This window comes from Apium graveolens, chromosome 5 (assembly GCF_009905375.1).
Source record: "Apium graveolens cultivar Ventura chromosome 5, ASM990537v1, whole genome shotgun sequence".
Classification (NCBI taxonomy): domain Eukaryota; kingdom Viridiplantae; phylum Streptophyta; class Magnoliopsida; order Apiales; family Apiaceae; genus Apium; species Apium graveolens.
The window spans coordinates 114,164,790-114,174,987 of NC_133651.1; the positions used below are offsets into that span (position 1 = coordinate 114,164,790).

The window sequence follows — 10,198 nt, forward strand, 5'->3', positions numbered from 1 at the left end:
ACTACCTGAAAGGTCAGATGCAATAATAATAGGCAAAGTAGATGCATCACCTAAAAAAACATACCTTAAGTGTTCAGGCAATGGTTTAAGCTCAAGTGTAGGAGCTTCCTCAATAGATGGCTTGAGGCGCTTTGGATATTTGTTTAGCTCCTCCATTCCAAGAGATTCAAAAGGCATAGCTAGCCTTCGCTTCCAGGGAGAAGCATTCAGATACTGCAACTGCTCATCACCTTCGTCATCTCCATTATCTAAATTCCCCAACAAGGCCTTCTCTAAGGCATCAGACCTTAGCATAGCATTTGATCAAGTTCTGAAGTAACCACAGAATTAACCAATTCCACTTTTAAGCACTCCTCGTTCTCAGTCAGGAATTTCATGGTATTAAAAACATTGAACGTCACATCCTGATCCAGCACTTGTGTAGTAAGCTCACCCTTCTGCACATCAATCAAGGTTTGGCCAGTAGCCAAAAATGGTATTTCCAAGATTATAGGAATCTTCTTATCCTCCTCGAAATCAAGAATTACAAAATTAGCAGGGACGATGAGTTATCCACCTTGACCAATACATCCTACACAATGCCTCGTGGATATGTAATAGAACGATCGGCCAACTGCAAGGTCATATAAGCAGGCTTTGGATCAGGTAAGTCCAACTTCTTGAAGATTGAAAAGGGCATCAGATTGATGCTAGCTCCCAAGTCATATAAGCATTTGTCAAATGACACTTTTCCAATGGTACAAGGAATAGTGAAGCTTCCAGGATCTTTAAGCTTTAGAGTTAACTTCTGTTGCAGCACATCACTGCATTCCTTCGTAAGAGCAATTATCTCTAAGTCATCAAGCTTCACTTTCTGAGAGAGAATACCTTTCATAAACTTCGCATAACTAGGCATTTATTCAAGAGATTCAGCGAAAGTTATGTTGATATGAAGTTTCTTGAACACCTCCAGAAACTTCTCAAACTGCTTATCCACCTTTTTCTTCTGCAGCCTCTTAGGAAAAGGAGGTGGAGGATAGATCTGTTTCTCCCCTGTATTACCCTCAAGAGGAGTGTGTTCCATAGTAGTCTTCCTTGGTTCCACTTCTGCTTCCTTCTGTACTTCTTCTTCAGCCACATCTTCTTCTTCCGAAACTTGAGATTTTTCAGAATTTGCAACCTTCCCAGACCTCAACGTAATTGCCTTAACCTTCTCCTTAGCTTCCCTCTTTCCTGGAACTTCAGTGTCACTAGGGAGTGTACCAGGTTGACGATTTAGCAAGGCATTGGCAATTTGCCCAATTTGATTTTCCAAGGTCTTGATAGAAACCTCCTGACTTTTGCACATGAGCCTCAACTCCTCCAATTCAGATTTTTTGTTAGGCTGTTGCAGCTGGAGTTGTTGTTTTGGTGCATATTACGGTTGTTGAAAACCAGGAGGGTTGTATTGTTTTACTGCATACTGCTGATAAGGTTGTTGGACCGCATTCTGAGTATTGCTCCAGCTGAAGTTAGGATGATTGCGTTTGTTTGGATGATAGGTGGCTGGAACTGGCTGTTGCAACCTCTGAAAATTGCTCACGAACTGAGTTGATTCACTAGAAATAGCACACTGCTCCGTCTCATGGGCATCAGCACAAAGCTCACAGATACTAGTGATCTGATTAACTCCATAATTAGCCAAAGAATCCACTTTCATCGTCAAAGCCTTAAGTTGAGCAGCTATAGCAGTAGTTGTATCTAACTCCATAATTGCTGCTACCTTGCCCTGAGGTAGTCTCTGAGTAGGATTCTGATATTCATTGGCAGCCATTATCTCAATCAATTCATAAGCTTCATCATAGATTTTAGCCCATAAGGCTCCTCCTAATGCTGTATCACGCATTTATATGTTCTATTCCCCGCTTATGTTCTAGAAGTAGCACCCAAACCATTATAGAAGTAGTTAATGATCATCCAGTCAAGCATCCCATGGTGAGGATACTTTCTAAGCATCTCTTTGTAGTGATCCCAAGCCTCACACAAAGATTCTCCATATTGCTGAGCAAATTGAGTAAGTGTGTTTCTAATTGCAGCAGTCTTCGACATAGGAAATAACTTAGTTAGAAACTTTTGAGCGAGATCCTCCCATTTGGTGATAGACCCTGGTAGTAGAGAATGTAACCAAAACTTAGCTTCATCCCGAAGAGAGAATGGGAAAAGCCTCAAGTTAATAGCATCTTCAGAAACTCCATTGAACTTGAAAGTGTCGCAGATCTCGATGAAATCTCTGATGTGCATATTGGGGTCTGCTGTCGGAGAACCCCCAAACTGAACTGAGTTCTATATCATCTGAATCGTGCTCGACTTGATCTTAAAGGTATTAGCTGAGATGGCTGGTCGGACAATGGTAGACTGAATATCATTAATTTTTGGTTGAGAGTAGTCCATCAAGGCCTTCATATTCGCTTCTGGTTCTCCCATTGCAATAAGAGCTTCTTCTTCAACTTTCTCCTCGACAAGAACTTCCTCAAAAACTTCCTTAGCTACTACAACTTCTTCCTCAGCTTGATCCAGTGTTCTCTTACGAGGCCGAGAACGCATATGCATACACGCTCGCTAGAGTACCTGAAACACGATAAGGAAACAAGTAAGTTACAATGCCCGAGTCAAAGAACTTTAACGACCACTGATGACAAACACATAAACTAAAAATTAACACCGAGTCCCAAGAAGTGGCGCCAAAAACATGTTAGGATGAAAACATGCGCTAATATTCACGTAAGTATACGCGTTCGCAAGTAATATAGAATTAATTCTAGTTCATTCCCATAGAGACTGGTTTAGGTTAATTTCAATCAACGCACTTATGCAACAATGGTATGGTTATTATTCAATGCTAAGATGATTAACAAATTGAGATTGTTTATAACTATGATTAACTAAGAGATTATACTAAAGATTATTAACTAAGCGATTAAAAAGGTTTGATTACTATATGACACAAACATGGGATTCTGGTTTCATTACTACTTCATTCAATCGCCTTTTTTTTCTTAACCTTAGCATGCAATGGTGATGACACTAATCAGATAACATGAAACTGATAAACGCCAACTTTCGTTGTACAAATACCATACTACCAGACATTCACAAAAGAGATAGAGGCTGAATAGACATCAATTATACTAAGACCCTATATGTCTATAGAATTTGACAACATAACGGTTTAATGCACAAGTTTTCTATCATGATTACATAGGGCAAGTAAGATGGTTAAAATTACCTACGAATCATGCATATCAAATACATGAGACTATGCTAGCATGGCAAGTTCTAAACCCCTAAATTCACTTTCGCTTCATTAGAGATTAACACGCTATCTTATAAGTTCGAAATACTCATAAGATGAATAAGCACAACCAATACTAGGTTATCAAACAATCACCACACACTAAGGCATCGAAACAAATTAACTAAAGAAATCCGTATGTAAATCCGCTAGAATCCCACGATAACGATTAGCCCATAATCGGACTCATCATCAATGTGGGTTCTGATGAAAGCATGGTATAATAAACGTAGTCTTTATACTTAGTAAAATAATAAAACCAAGTACGTTACACAAGATTATAGGTTCACAAATAAGAAAACTAGCATCCAAAGTTACAACTTAAACAAAGAATCACAAGATTAAACTAGATTATCTTCGCCTTGGTTAAAATTGTGCTATACGGTCTACTTATGCCTTCTTCTTAGCTCTGGTATATCTTGTTATGAAAAACGATCATAAGTTATTAATATATATGCTATAGAATCAACCAGGGCTTTAAACTCTCAGAATTCTAGTAGAAACAGAATTCTGCCATCCCAACCTGGCGCGGCCGCGCGCTTCACCAGCGCGGACGCGCTGCAAATCTGCATCTCGGCGCGAGCGCGCGCTACTATAGCGCGGGCGCGATGACTCTCTGGAAAAAATCCTAAATTATCTTGATTCCTTTTATATGCCTGAAATGCAAAAGTACTATAAAAACACATCAAATACACACATAACTCGAGTACAAAACACCAATTCAAGCCTTTATAGAGCATTCTAAGTGGACATAAATGCCACTTAACAACCCCTAACAAAGAAATGCCTAATTTTCAATTAAGAACATTCAAACACATAAACCCTAGTTCTTCAATTCGAGAATTAAACAGCAATTTGAACATGTTATTGAACTCCAAATTCATCATATAATATACCAAAATGACCATGACAAAATTATTCACAATATTCAAGCATCAAATCATATAACCAACATCAACATCAAATATTCCTATTTTAATCAATAATTAATTCGAATTAAAATCAATAAATAAGATCAAAACCTTGATTTATTCACTAAAATGGATGGTTGATTCTGAAAAAACTTTTCGAGAGCTTCGATTCGGTATATGGCACGCTCGATTCCGAGTTCGGTAACGCCTTCAAAACTTGAGTTTGATTTTCAAGAACGCGACGATTAATTAGGGTTTTTCTGTATTTTATCGGTTTTTACTGGTTGATTATGATTATACCAATAAAATGAAATAAGAAAAGGGCTATTTATATTTATGAAATATTAATACGCATTGGATCGTATTGTATCGAAAATAAGTTACTTAGCCGCTAAGTAACTGCAAAAACGATCTGATTGGATAATGTTTTGGATAACTATCAACCTATTTTGGATAATTATCAAAACTTTTGGATAACTATTAAAACTTTTGGATAATTATCAAGACCGAGCTTCTTATAAAACACTTTCTACGAAGATAATGTTATCGAAATGATTATCGTATAGAAAATTTTGCACAGGGACGCGCACGGGTCAAACCGTAATTCGGATTGAAAAGGTCAAAACACGGGAAATGTCCGGAATAATCAGATTAGGTTAGAAAGAAGTTTTTCGAAGAGTTTCGGGTTGTAAAAACGTAAAAATGGTTGAAGTTGGACGATTCCCGGCTTTATATAATAATTTTGTAATTATTCAGAAAATAGTTATTAAATTTATAAATCATTATAAAATCATATAACAGTCTAAAAATTACCATAAAAATATCACAATTATCTATATTTTATTCTGAACATAATAAAATTAATATACCTATACTTTATCACGTATGAACATCCACATATCGATATCAATCATCAGATAATTCACCAAAAATCACATAATAATCAAATAATAATTATTTATTGATAAAAACAATTACACGCTATGTCCCGAATATTACAGTGACCGCAGCAGCCAGTACACCATCCAGATTATAGTAGATGAACTTCAGGGCATTGTGAAGGTACTTCAGGGAGTGTAGTGGGAAGAAATTCTGATAGCTCGAGGTGATAACGAGGAGACTTAGGAAGATGACCATTAGGCCGACTTAGGAGCCATATTTCCTATTTCCTTTCCAGTTGGCTATCCTTTATGTTGTTGTATCTTTTGAACTATGTAGCTTCCTTATTTCCTTTCAGAACTATGATATTTTTTACCTTTAAATTTGAACCTTATTTGGCTGTGTTGTAAGTTAAACTTTATTTTAATGATTAATGCATTATCATTTCGTTTCAGTTTCGCTTTTATTTCTATATCTAGAATTGTATATCACCTTTATTGCTAATAATCGAAATCTGAATGCATGTGATCCCCTTAACTTCGTAACACCCTGAATCTGAAATAATTGCCTTATTCATAACTGTTTTGTTAAACCATTTAATTCAGAATCATGCCACCTAAAAAGACGAAGCAAACTAGTACTTCTTCTGCAACCGACCCCAATATCCTTCGAATATTGCAAACCCTGCAACAACAAACCAATGCAATTGCTCAACAACAACAAACTCTTCAATAACAATTCCAACAACAATAATTTTGAAACCCAGAAAATAATGATCAACACCAACATCAACCAAACCCACCAGTACCATCTCAATGATTTGTAACTTTTAAAGCTTTTCAGAATGTGAACCATCCAGCTTTTCATGATACTATTGATCCAGTTGTAGCCAACACTTGGATAAAGTAAATGGAGAGATCTTTCGAGTTGGTTCGATTAGGGGAGGATCAGAAGACTGTATATGCCACGTATTTTCTGAAAGGGGAAGTAATTTATTAGTGGGATTTGGTTAAAGCTTTTGAAAAGGTTCAACCAGTTACTTGGGCAAGATTTAAGGAACTGTTTTTAGAGACGTATTATCCCAAGTATGTACAGAAGCAAATGGAAGTGAAGTTCCTAGAGTTGAAGCAAAGAAATATGATAGTCTTGGAATATAAGAAGTTTATAGAATTATCGAGGTTTGTAACCAAGTATGTGGGTACCGAAGAAGAGAAGGCTCAAAGGTTCCAACAAGGGCTTGAATATTGGATCCGAGATAGCGTATCAATGTTTGAGATTGATACATATCGATGAGTAGTTCAGAAAGTGGCCTTGACTGAAAGTAACGGAGTACAATCCAGGAAGGAGAAAGATAACAAGAAGAGGAAAGTGTTTCATCAAGGGGAAAAGTCAGGACCAGGAAGTCAGTCAGATAGGAATGTGATGAGAATTGGATTCCAGAAAGGATAGAATGCCCAGAAGAAAGGAGAAGTGAATAAGAGGCAAGATAATAGAGGGAACTATCAGCAAAATCAAGGATAGGAAAATGAGAACAGGTAGCCTAGAGTTGAATGCAAGCATTGTGGGAAGAAGCATGTGGGAATTTGCAACAAGATTAACATGACATGTTACCGATGCAAATAGAAGGGGCACTTGGCAAATGAATGTAAAGCTCAGAAGACGGGAGTTACGTGTTTCAAGTGTGGGAAACCAGGACACATGGCTAGAGAGTGCAAATCGGCAGGACCAATCAGAAGTATGATGAGCATAGCAATGACCAGTTCGACTGTACCAGCTGAGGTATTAGCCTTACCTCCATATCAGAACCAGTTCCACAAGCGACAACAAGAACTTTTGACTTGAAAATGAAGGATGCAGTTCATAATTCAGATGTGATAGCAGGTAAGATTTCTGTGAACAATGTTGAAGCTAAAGTATTAATTGATTCAGGAGCTACAAGATCTTTTATATCAGAAACTTTTGCTAGTAGATTAAATTGTGATAAGAAGAATATGAGTGAAGTAATGAACATAATAATTGTTAACCAAGAAAAGGTACCTGTAAGTCAATTCTTCCCAGAGTGTGAGATTAATATCTCCGGGCATAAGTTCCCAGTTGACTTGATACTTTTCAATCTAGGAGAGTTTGGTATAATCATAGGGATGGATTGGTTAGGGAAGAATAATGCTCAGATAGATTGTAGAAAAAAGAGAGTTTATTTAAGGACCGGGAACGGGAAGAAGGTGATGTTTAAAGGTCAAAAACAAGGACAAATATTTCTTTCAGCTGTCTATGCTAATAAATTACTTAAGAAGGGTTGTGAAGCATTCTTAGCTTATGTAGTGAATACGGAAAAGGAAGTTCCTAGTATAGAGGAGATTCCGGTGGTGAAGGATTTTCTAGATGTATTTTCAGAAGAACTACCAGGACTACCGCCAGACCGACAGATTGAGTTTGAGATTAACCTTGCTCCAGGAGCCGAACCTGTTTCGAAGGCACCATACAGAATGGCACCAGCATAAATGAAGGAGTTAGCGAGTCAATTGTAAAACTTTTGGACAAAGAAGTCGGAAGGCCAAGTACGTCGCCATGGGGAGCACCAGTTCTGTTCGTAAATAAGAAGGATGGAAGCATGAGACTCTGTATAGATTATCGGGAGCTGAACAAGTAGACGAATAAGAACAGATATTCGTTACCAAGAATAGATGATCTATTCGACCAATTAAAAGGACCTAAGTGTTTCTCCAAGATTGAGTTGAGGTCAGGATACCATCAGTGGAAGATCAAACAAGAGGATATCCTGAAGATGGCATTCAGGATAAGATATGGACATTACAAGTTTTTTAGTAAAGCCATTTGGGTTAACGAACTCCCCTGTAGCTTTCATGGATCTAATGTATAGAGTTTTCAAGAAATATTTGGACAAGTTCGTCGTGGTATTCATCGATGACATTCTGATATATTCAAAGTCAGAAGAAGAACATGAGCAACAATTATGGATAGCACTAGAAATTCTTAGACAAGAGAAGTTGTACGCTACATTTTTAAACTGCGAGTTTTGGTTGCGAGAAGTTCAATTTTTGGGACATATAATCGGAAGTGAAGGAATTGGAGTGGACCTTGCAAAGATTGAAGCAGTTATGAGTTGGGAAAGTCCAAAGACTCCTACGGAAGTAAAAAATTTTCTAGGATTGGCTAGATACTATAGAAGATTTGTGAAGGCTTTCTCAAAGATTGTCACGCCACTGACCAAGCTGACAAAAAAGAATCACAAGTTTATATAGAATGAGGAATATGAAGGAAGTTTCGAAGAGTTAAAGTAGAAATTGGTTACCGCCCCAGTGTTAGTGCTACCAGATGACAAAGGAGAATTTATGATATACAGCGATGCTTCGCATAAAGGATTGGGTCGTGTGCTAATGCAACACAATAAGGTGATTGCATATGCATCCAGACAACTTAAACCTCATGAACTGAAATATCCGACTCATAATCAGGAACTAGCCGCCATAGTGTTCGCACTCAAGATATGGAGGCATTACTTATAAAAGTGTGAAATCTACACGGATCATAAGAGCTTGATGAAGGGTTTTTGGCACATAAACGCAGCGAAAACGTAAACTTAAATCTTAAAAAAAACCGAAACCCTCCGCAAGATCCATGCGAAAAATAAAATTTAATTCGTAGTTCAGTATGTTTACCTTAAGAAGTTTTACATTAATGGAAAGATGGAGGTCTTTAATAGTGATCCAAGAACCACGAGCGGAGATCCTTAGCAGCTACTCCTCAAGTGTGAAGCACTTCACCGGTGTCCACCAAGAAAACGATGTAATGAAGGAGGAGGAGATGGAGAGAATTAGGGTTTTGTAAATCTTTTTGGTTGAGGCAAAAATAGGGTCTATAATAGTATATTTATAGGCAAAATTTTCAGCTGAAAATTTTCCCATAAAATATTATTATTATTAACCCTTTATTATTCTCATTAATAATTAAAACACCTTTTAATTATTAATCCTTTTTCTAAACACTTGAGAAATAATTCTCTCACTTGATTTAATTTCCAAAATTTAAATTCTTAATTAATAATATTAAGAAATTTTTCTTAATTAATTAAATCAAGTGAGAGAATCTCATTAATCAATTATTAAATTTGCCAATTAATTATTTATTTCATAAATAAATAATTATCAGCCATTATTAATTAATTTCTCCACCATTATATCATTCGCTTTTATGGTGTGACCCTGTAGGTTCAATATTAAGCCGGTAGTAGAAATAAATAAAAATAAAACTATTTTATCATTATTTATATAAATTCTCTAATTCATTAAATATGATTAATTAATTAATCATATTTATTCTACATCGTGAGGGATACTTCTCAGCATATCGCGACTATCCGGATAATACGAATTCACTGCTTGAATACCAAGAACCTATTCAGTGATTAGTTACCGTACAATTAATTCCTTCTACCCTGCAATGTCATGATTAAATACAAGGCATGGAACTTGTGTCAAGCCTATCTTATTTAATCACTTGCTTTCTCATTCACTATGCTTAGTTCTATTTAATGTAAATTAGAAACTCCTTTCTAATTTCATTCAATCTGGCCAGAGATTCCTGAACTAGCATAAGTGGATCAACATTGAACATTCTCTTCCTTCACTGGAAGGGGTAGATTCTTTCTTGATCATACACTATCTTCGTGTACAAATTCCTATACCCTGTAGAGCCCTTATAATTGTCCCTTAAGACTAAGAACTAAACCAAAGCATAGTTCAATGTACACAAGATGACTATGATGACCTCAAGTCTAAGGATACTTGTACAATTATCACTATGTGAACAACTGCTGACACGTGAGTGAACTCCATTCGATATCCTCAAGTCTAAGGATACTCTTCTGATTATAACCTACAGGGTCGAAATACCCTACGTTAGACGTCTAAGTATGCTTAACATATCCTCAATAACACATCTACCCATTCGATATCAAATCCTGACTCGTAATTATATGGATTATAATATCACGCATAACAATTAGGGTTCACAATCTTGGAAATCAGTTCGGTGTTTGTTTTCGGAAAATACGTATACTTGTCATTTTGCGAAATTA

General features: G+C 36.6%; 1 non-coding gene across 1 annotated transcript; it reads left to right on the forward strand.

Moving 5' to 3' along the window:
- The first annotated feature begins 1,945 nt into the window (after window positions 1–1,945).
- Window positions 1,946–2,052, forward strand: LOC141662666 (small nucleolar RNA R71). The gene has a single exon (XR_012550769.1). It is a non-coding gene; the product is annotated as a small nucleolar RNA R71 (small nucleolar RNA).
- The last annotated feature ends 8,146 nt before the right edge of the window (window positions 2,053–10,198 follow it).